At 36.7% G+C, this 9,949-nt stretch overlaps 1 non-coding gene across 1 annotated transcript; it reads right to left on the bottom strand.

Annotated features, from left to right (window-relative positions):
• Nucleotides 1-7,732: 7,732 nt before the first annotated feature.
• LOC130497923 (small nucleolar RNA R71) lies at nt 7,733-7,838 on the bottom strand. The gene has a single exon (XR_008936971.1). It is a non-coding gene; the product is annotated as a small nucleolar RNA R71 (small nucleolar RNA).
• Nucleotides 7,839-9,949: the final 2,111 nt, after the last annotated feature.

Genomic DNA, 9,949 nt, shown 5'->3' with positions numbered 1-9,949 from the left:
AAAAATGTTAAAATTTCTTTATATTATTAGAGAAAATGAAAGTTTACTAAACATAAGTCTGGAAGACTTACTAGTAAGTCGTCTGGAAGACTTACTAGTAAGTCGTCTGGAAGACTTACTAGTAAGTCGTCTGGAAGACTTACAAGTAAGTCGTCTGGAGAGGTCATTTTTGCAATTGACTTTTAAATGGGACGACTTACTTGTAAGTCGTCCAATTTTGTTTGTTAAAAAAAACTCCAGACGACTTACCAGTAAGTCGTCCAGGACAAATAGGTTATTTTTGCATTTGACCGAATTGTGTCAGATATTTGACTTTTTCTGGACGACTTACTTGTAAGTCGTCTCTGGGAAAACAGAAAAATCAATATTTTATTATTTCTAGACGACTTACAAATAAGTCTTCTCAGGTTAGTTTTGCAATTGGAAAATAAAATTTAAATATTTAATTTTTCCTAGACGACTTACTTGAAAGTCTTCTAGTCAGACGACTTACTTGAAAGTCGTCTGAGATAAGTAAGGTTTGACCAGAATCTCAGAAAAAAAATTCTGGACGACTTAACTTAAGTCATCTCACTGGACGACTTTCAAGTAAATCGTCTGACTGGACGACTTAAGTCGTCTAGGAAAATTTTAATATTTAAGTTTTATTTTCCAATTGCAAAACTAACCTGAGAAGACTTACTTGTAAGTCGTCTAGAAATAATAAAATATTGATTTTTCTGTTTTCCTAGAGACGATTTACAAGTAAGTCGTCCAGAAAAAGTCAAATATCTGACACAATTCGGTCAAATACAAAACTAACCCGTTTATCCCAGACGACTTACTGGTAAGTCGTCTGAAGTTTTTTTTTTTAACAAACAAAACTGGACGACTTACAAGTAAGTCATCTAGTTTGACCAGTAGACTTACCCTTAAGTCTTCTACAGCCAGAAGACTTACAGGTAAGTCTTCTACAGCCAGAAGACTTACCTGTATGTCTTTCTAGGCGAACATATCTGGAAAAAAATTCAATTTCATACCTTAAATTAGTGAGATGACTTCTTTAACACACATAAGTCTTTTCCAACCACATAGAACCTCAAACGAAAGTAACCCACCAAGAATCATAAGCTTGAATGGTTCTATCAACCATATAATCAAAAACTTGAGTTTTTTGGATGAATATGAAGACAAAGTGAAAGAAATGTTGTTTTTAGTTCATAACAATTGGGAAAAAAGAGTGTAAATCGATTTGAGATGCATTAAGAGCTTCAAATTGGTTGTTCATGGTGGTTAGGGTATTGATGGCAATGGTAATCTTGTAAATACTTGAAGATGATGAGGTTGAGAGAGTAAAAATGTCACTTTCGAAAAAAAAAGAAAAAAAAAATTAATGGCATGTTCGTGAATAATGTGAACCTGTGGGGTGAAGAAGACAAAAGAAAAATTCAAAAAAAGCATAGGTTAGTTTTGTATTTGACTTTGAGTTTTGAGTCAATTTTGCAAAAGGCCCTCCAAACTACCCAAATGTACCAAAAATAACTAAAATTACTCATTAGACACGGTTTTTTGAGTAATTCTATACAAACTATTATATTTTATTTGAAAATACTCAAAATAATTAGTATATTTAATTTAAATTTTAAATTTAATTTTTAAATAATTATATATATATAATTATAAATAATATTTTAAAATATATATTTGCATTTCAGAAATCTTCGGATACTCATTCGGTTTTCGGTTCAGATCGGGTTGAGTACCGGTTCTTCAGATACATCAGTTTATGAACCATTCGGTTATTTATCATGTGTCTGATCGAGTTAGGGACCCTGATTTTTGGTTCGGTTTCGGGTCGGTTCTTCCATTCTGGATATTTTGCCTAGTCCTACTTTTTAAGATAAAAAGACATTATATATGTTTAATCTGGATATTCGCTCTGTATTACGTTATTTTTTAGCCTCCTAAAATATAAATACCATTCTAAATCTATAATTATTTATTTTTGTTCGGTTGAAGTGATCGAGGTTTTTCATTTTTCGGTGATAAACCTAAAACTATTATATTTGTTTGGCTTCATGTTATATGAATTTTCGACAATTCTTATGTCGAACCAATGGTTTCATTTTTAAATTTCTAAATGCTTGCAAAATCAAATAAAATTTAAATAATAGTTTAAGAAAAAAGACATCCAATATTATTTGTATTGTTTGTACAAATAATGTTGGTGACATTTTAAGATTTTGTATTTTATGTAAGATAATATAATATTATTTTTGTTGTTTGAACTTAGACATAATATAAAAAGTTGTATATTTATATTCATAGAAATTGGTTTTTATTGAGTTTAATAATGTAAATTTTGATTAATGTTGATATGAGTAGCTGCATAGCATGTTTCCCATGTCTTCTCGATCTGATCTTGCATCAGGTCCTTCATGTGATCTTATGATCATCTAAAACGGTAAACAAAACACATTAAATTTAAATAATCACATACGAAAACATCATTAGAAGTTAACCACTTACCTTTAACTTCGATTGTTTTAGAAAAATTTTCGGTGCAATCATCTCCCCAAAGAAACCCCTTGAGTTACTCTCGTTCAGACCATCAACCATCCATGGACACACCATAAAACATGGTTTAGAGTTATATTCCCATCATCATCATCATCATCATCATCATCATCATCATCATCATCATCATCATCATCATCGTCGTTCTCACCAACCTGTCTCCTTCTCTCAATCTTGTCAAGTTCATCTAAAGAACCCAACATTAAAGTGTTATTTTCATGGACCCGAGAATAGACCCGAGAAGAGCTTTGAAAGAGACTTCCATGAGTTGTGTAGACGCTATTTGGTATCACATGTAATATTTTGAAACAATCTATACACTTGAAGTATAACATTGGACCCTACTCATCATTGTATCTGTCACATGTCTCTTCTCAAGAAGCCAAGTTAGATATGAAACTTTCAATTTCTAAAACATTTTCACTTCAGCATTTTAGTTGATACGAATCTTAATATTTTTTTTTAAATGATATTATTCAGTAGTTGTACAAAGAGAATTTTAAATAATTTTGATTCATTATTACAAATGTTAAAAATGTATTAACCAAAAGAGCTTATTGAAAAAAAATAGAATTCGAATACATTAAATTATCTCGAGTGTAATTAAAAAATTTAGTGTGCGAACGCATTAAATATCAAACGATTATGAAGGCGAAACGTCAGTATATTTAGAAAACATAGTGTAAACGTATTAATTAGGAAGGATGTGTTTACAGAATCAAATAAATAACCCGTAAACAGGCTTTATTTCTATTTTACTGGGCCAGTTAGGTCCATTATATAGCCTGTTTTTATGTGCCTGTGGAATCTGATTCTTCCAATTGAACGGGATGTCGGTTCGCTCTTCGATTTGGCAAATTCTAATTATATTTTCCAGTTTGAATTTTGATAAAACGATTATCAAATTAGACACGGTCCATTTGTTCCATTAGCATTTTTAACAGAGCAATTACTGCGGTTAATATAAAGTCAACCTCCAAAGCTCCAACTGAACAACTCAAAATTAGTAAAGATTCTTGTTCATGGAGGCAAGACAACGAAATCTTATATTATTATATTCTAGAGATTTGTATAATTCAGTCTCCAACTTAGCGTACACCTAATCGCCCACCACTAAAATTATAAAAGATGTTTAATACTTTAAATTGTGTCAACTAATCTAATAATTTTTAAATCAATTGTACTCTCATCAGTGAGTACGAATTTTGATAAAACTATATCCGGTCTCCGCGCTACGCGCGGATAAGTTGCTGTATTGTGAATTTTTATTTTAAGTTTCAATTTGTTTGTCTGGAGTATGAGCATTGAATTATCCAAAATAATGGAAATTTTGTGAATATCAAATTTCTGATATAGTTACCAAGTCATTTGGAGATGAGAAGCTTCAATATGTACCATAAAAAATAAATATAATGTGGATCATGTGTTTGTAATCATTGGTATTAAGAAGATTTTGTTAGTTGTGATTTTTTATAATAACAATTTTTTAATATATTACTATTTTCTATGATTGGTAAGAAGGATATTTATGGTGATGGAAGTTCTTAGCTCTTTATTGTTACTTTTTAGCTCTTTCCGTTTAGTTGGTTGGTCGAAGATCAATGTTATTAGATCAGGCAGCCTAGTGACGAAGGAGATAGGAATGAGGCTAGAGATCTTGTTTCTTGAGAGCCAAGATTTCTTCAAAGAAACCATCGTCAAGAAATAGTCGTAGGTATTTAACCAGAGAACGGGTTGCTTGAAAAATAAATAAATTTTAGATAGTCGAATGGCTAATACTGGGTATTTAACTGGAGAAAAAATTTAAAATTAAACAACAATGATAAGTTTTTTTAAAAAAACTAAATAAATCCAAGTATGAAGTTATGTGTGAATGAGAATAAAAATTGAATGATGTTTGGATAGAATCTTTCTTTTGAGTTCTCCTCTTGTGGTTTTGTGTGATCTTAAATCTCACTTCATTTCATGCTTTTACTTGATCTCTTACTCGCCCTTTGAAATGCTTGATGTATTCGATTGATTTGTTGAAGTAGAAATTTGTTGCGGGTGATGAATTGAGTTGTAGCTTGCCTGCAAAATACTATATATTATTGGTTCGGTGACGGGGAAATAAATTGATTTGTTCAACATTTTCATTTGTTTGTAAAAGATTATTTACCTTTAAAAAGTTTAGGAATTATCCTTGTGAAGATGACAACTTTAAATTTCCTATATTTTTTCTTCTGTAGGATGCTAAAATCTGCTGCTTGCTTATTGCACAATATGAGCTTAACCATGGTCGTCCTGAAATAAAGTTGTATTGATGAAGAAGATTTGTGATTTTGTTGCTTTCTCTTGTCTAGAATTACCTATTTAGCAACAGATCAACTGTGACCCATGTATTCCCCTCTAGAAGGTATGAACTTGTTTTTTGCATCACGAGTATTTGTCCAACAACATCTGCACATGGTTTTTCTTTTCCTTTTTAGTTACGATACCATGTTTGTTTAATAGAAATTGTGCTAAGTGATTTACCTGGTAAGTCGGTGGGTGTAGTAGCTAAATGCAGTAGACTTTCGTAATTTGAGGAGAGAAGTTTTGAACTGGAAAGATTGGACCTATGTCCGTAACTTTCAACATCCTTGTTGCTTGGTCGATCCGAATGTAATACGGGAGTTAGATGAGTTTTCGTGGGCGTGAATTGTGTAGGACGAAGAATCCTGGTAATTCATATATATCTCATTCGGCTAAATAATATGGGTCATTTGGCTTAATGTTTCTGCGGAACCGACCTTCCAATAGGTGTTCATAAATTTGAACAATTATTGTGTCAAACCAATATTTTAAACCAAATATTATTAAATTGGAAATCTACATACATATGTATATGTACAATTTTAATATAGGGCTTACATGGTGGTCGTATGATATCTTGTGTATTTACATGTTTTTAAGCTTCATTCTAGTCCTTATATTGTTCCTTTGCATGCATTTAGAGTGCATTTAGGTTGCATTGCATTACATTTGTCTCTATCAGATATTGGAGATGCTTGTTGGTGACTTTGGAGACATTTGAGGGGTTTTGAGTCAAAAGGGTGAAAGATGAACATGGATGAAAGCCTTAAAGATATCTTTTGAAGCTTAAATTTTGGGAAGACAAAGTAAATTGAGTTAGCTTTCTAATGGAGGTGGTTTCAAGTCATTTGGATCTGTATTGAAGGAGTTATGATCAATCTACTGGAGGCATATCAACTATGTAGCGACCTCAGCATAGCGACCTCGCCTGGTCGCTAAGACGCAACCCGAGCCATCATAGCGACATGCGTAGCGACTTACCAAGTCGCTATGATAGGAGAAGCCAGAACCCAAGAAATGACTAAGTGTCCGTAGCGACCTCTGCGTAGCGACATGATCACGTCGCTAGGAGGCCACCCGAGTGAGCGTAGCGACCACCATAGCGACTTGCAAAGTCGCTACAGATCCTGAAGAGTTGAAGAGTTCTGTAGCGACCTACCTGTAGCGGGAAGCAAGGTCGCTACGGGCGAAAAAGACTGCTTTTTTATTGGGTTGACCCAGGATTGTTGGGTTGACCCAGCTCGTTTTTAGACTTCTATAAATACCCTTTAGACCTAATTTTGAGACAGATCTTGTTTTCATTGTAATCACATTAGCTATTTTGGTGAAAGACTTAATCTTGAGCTTCTTTTCATCTTTATCTCTTGTGATTATTGATCAATCTTGACCACTAAGCATGATTAACCTTCAATCATCCATGGGTTTTGGGTTATTCATGTCTATTAGTGAGTAGTTACCTTTTGGATTCATGGGCTAGGGTGATTAGGGTGATTAAGTGAAGATCTAAGGGTGTTTAGTGTTAGATCTCTTGTTTCCTTGCTTGTCTACTTCTCTTAATGCTAGATTAAAGTTGGCCTCTTTATTCTAGAGCTCTAGACATTTCCCACCCACAAGGTGTTTGATGAAATGTCTGAACCAAGTAGAGCTTGCTCTAAACTTACCTTACACAAAGACCATTGTGTTAAGGGAGTTTAGATAGTTAATAGACTCATCCCCAATGATTGCTTAGATCTTTTAGGCTCAAAGACCTTTGATGTCTAGTTGATTAAAGCAAATGAGCATTCTTCTTGACCATAGAGTTTGCTTATTTCAGTGTTCTAGACTTAAGGAAGTTATTTGATTTAAAGTTTGCCACCCTTAGCTTGGATCTTAATCACTTAAAATCAAATGCCTAGCCCCATGAGTCCTATTGTCCTAGATTGATTGAAAGCTTGTTCCTTTATTGCATTTTAGCATAGTTCTAGTTCACATCATCATTCAAAATCTGTTTGCACTTAGATTAAGCATAGATTTGTATTCTCAGTGCATTGAAATCACATAGGATTGGTTCGACATCTCACATACTACTTCATTTGATAGGGACCCGAGAAGTCCTGTTATCAAATTGGCGCCGTTGCCAAGTTCTATTGTGATTTTGACATTGAGATTTAGTCATTTGCTTGAGACTAAGTCATTTTTATTATTATTGTTATATTGGCTCTGCTTTTTCCTCTTTCTTTTTCATTTCAGGTGTATGAACTTGAGAAGTAGAGGGACTACAAACCTCACTCCTCTGGTATCAGACATCCGGGCTTTGGAAAGAGAGAATACAAGAAGAAGGAGAGAAGAGGAGCAACATGCTCATTTCAACAGATTGGGTTTTGATATGGCTCACCATCAGAACCCGAATCAAGATAGAGAGATCCCCTTGGAAGCTGCCCAAGAGGAAAATGGTCAAGGAGCTGCCAACCTTCGACCACAACACCCACAGCGCCAAGCTCGCGCTATTGGAACCTATGATCGCCCTCACATTCATGGTCATATGTTGGGAATCAGAGCACCTGCTGTAGAGAACAACAACTTTGAGATCAAGTGAGGACTACTCAACACCATTGAGAACAACAAGTATCATGGTCTTGCTACTGAAGATCCTTTTGACCACTTGGACAAGTTTGATAGCTACTGTGGTTTGTCCAAGACCAATGGAGTGTCAGAAGATGCTTTGAAGCTCAGGCTCTTTCCTTTCTCTCTGGGAGACAAGGCAAGACAGTGGGAGAAGTCTCTCCCAAGCGACTCTATCACTACTTGGGATGAGTGCAAGGAAGCCTTTCTAGACAAGTTCTTCTCCATCTCCAGGACAGCTAATATCAGGAATGAGATCTCTGGGTTTCAGCAGAGGAACTTAGAAAGTTTCAGTGAAGCATGGGAGAGGTTCAAAGGCTACCAAGCTCATTGCCACACCATGGCTTCTCCAAAGAAAGCTTGTTGAGTACCTTCTACAGGGGAGCTATACCACAGTGTAGAAACAGACTTGATACAGCCAGCAATGGATTCTTCTTGGGCAGAAACGAGGTGGATGCAGAGGAGCTGATAGAGAACATGGCCAAGAGTGACTCAGTATACAGTGAGGATCATGATAGAGTCAACAGAAGTGATGATCAGCAGACCAAGAAAGACCTCAAGTCTTTGGAAGAGAAGCTGGACCTACTTCTTGCCAATAAAGCTAAGCTGGATCAGATGAAATTAGTTGGGAAACAGCAACAAAAGCAGGTTGCTGAGATCAAGAAGATTGATGGCTTGGAAGGACATGAAGAGGTGTGCTTTATCAACAACAATGGAACTTGGTATAGGAAAGAGCCCAACTTTCAATACCAAAACAACTACCAGCAAAAGCCCTTTACAACAACCAACAAGGTGGTTATCAAAGCAACCAACCTACTCAAGCTAGAGGAAGCTCTTCTCAAGCTCAAGTTCCAAGTTCAACCACGGAATCTATGTTCAAACAAATCCTAGAAGCTCAAGGAAAATTTGCTAAGGACATTGGAGATGAGTTCAAGGCTGTTCATGCCAAGATTGATGGAACTTATTCTGACCTCAACAACAAGTACATGCAACTTGCCTCTCACGTCAAAGCTTTAGAGAGCCAGGTTGCTTCTTTGCCTTCATCCTCCAAGCAGCCTATGGGAACTCTACCAGGGAAAGCAGAGGCAAACCCAAGAGAACATTGCAATGTTCTCCTCTCTAGTGACACTTCTCAGGTCGCCAACTACAAGAGAGAGGTAGATGAGTTTGAAAGATTGGTGTTTGGAACTGAAATTGAACAGGTTGAGCATGTGGTTGTTGCAACAGCTGAGTCCAAGATTGTGCAAGAAGCTGACAGGATAGTTGCAGCAAAGGTTGAGCAGAGCAGAGAGCACAAGGCCGAGAAACCAGTTGAGAGAATATCTGATCAGAGGCTGAATGTGGTGAAGCAGGAAGACACTAGGTTGAGCTATCCCCCTATGAAAAGCTCCCTTTTCCAGAGAGATTCCTCACCAAAGCTCAAAAGAAGGTGGTCTCCAAATTCAGAAAAGACTTGAGTGATATTGGAGTAAGGCTTCCAGAGATTCACAACATGCAAGCTGCTCATGTCCAGATGATACTCATCAAAGACATTCTAGACCACCAAGCTGAAGTAGCAGAGCTCCTGGACATCTCTACACTCAAGCTTGATCCACCAATCCCACCTAAGTCCCTCCCTAAACTAGGACACCAAGGGATGTTCACTTTGCCTTGCTCCCTTGGAAAGCTTAACTTTGATGATGCTCTAGTGGATTCTGGTGCAAGTGTGAATGTGATCTCACTTGAGGTGATGAAAGACTAGGGATTGAGCACATGCTACAAGACACACTAAGCTCCAATTTGGGGGATTCCTCTTCTACAACCCCAATTGGTATCATCAAGGATTTCCTTTGAAGCTTGGAGCATGCACCATCCCTATAGAACCTCATTGTTTTGAAGATGGCAACTGGGAGAGAGTCCCATTGATCCTTGGCACTCCATTCCTCACAACAGTGGGAGCTTGCATAGACTTTGCCAACAACAAAGTCACACTCCTAAATGTGAACAAAGCTGTCTCCTACCCTCTTCAATCACCTAAGTTGAAACCTGAGTATTGTGGCACAATAACTTGTGGAGCATCCTCCATTGAGAAGACAAAGGCTGAGCTGAGTGGTATTGAGAAAGAGGTTCTTGGTGAAGAGTCCCCTAAGGAGAAGTTGTGAGCACTTGGAAAGTGCTCAAAAGGAGGAGGTGAGTGAAGCCCCACAAAGGCCTCCCATGGCAAGAAGAAGATTGTGAAGGAATCTCACCCTCCACCTCTTGAGAAGACTCCTCACACCTCACTCTCCACCCAATGAAGCTCAAGGATGGAGCTATTGAGTATAATATCAAGTGCAAGGGAAGGTCTAAGCCATTCTCAAGTGCAAGGGCCATCATCACTCCACAGTCCAAGATGATCCAATCAAGCTTCAAGAGCTTCTCTCTCACAGTCCTCCCATCACTCTGGAAGGTGGGAAGGATCCTCCTTCTCACTAGCCAA

This window comes from Raphanus sativus, chromosome 1 (genome assembly GCF_000801105.2).
Source record: "Raphanus sativus cultivar WK10039 chromosome 1, ASM80110v3, whole genome shotgun sequence".
Classification (NCBI taxonomy): Eukaryota; Viridiplantae; Streptophyta; class Magnoliopsida; order Brassicales; family Brassicaceae; genus Raphanus; species Raphanus sativus.
This window is presented reverse-complemented; position numbering and strand designations above follow the sequence as displayed.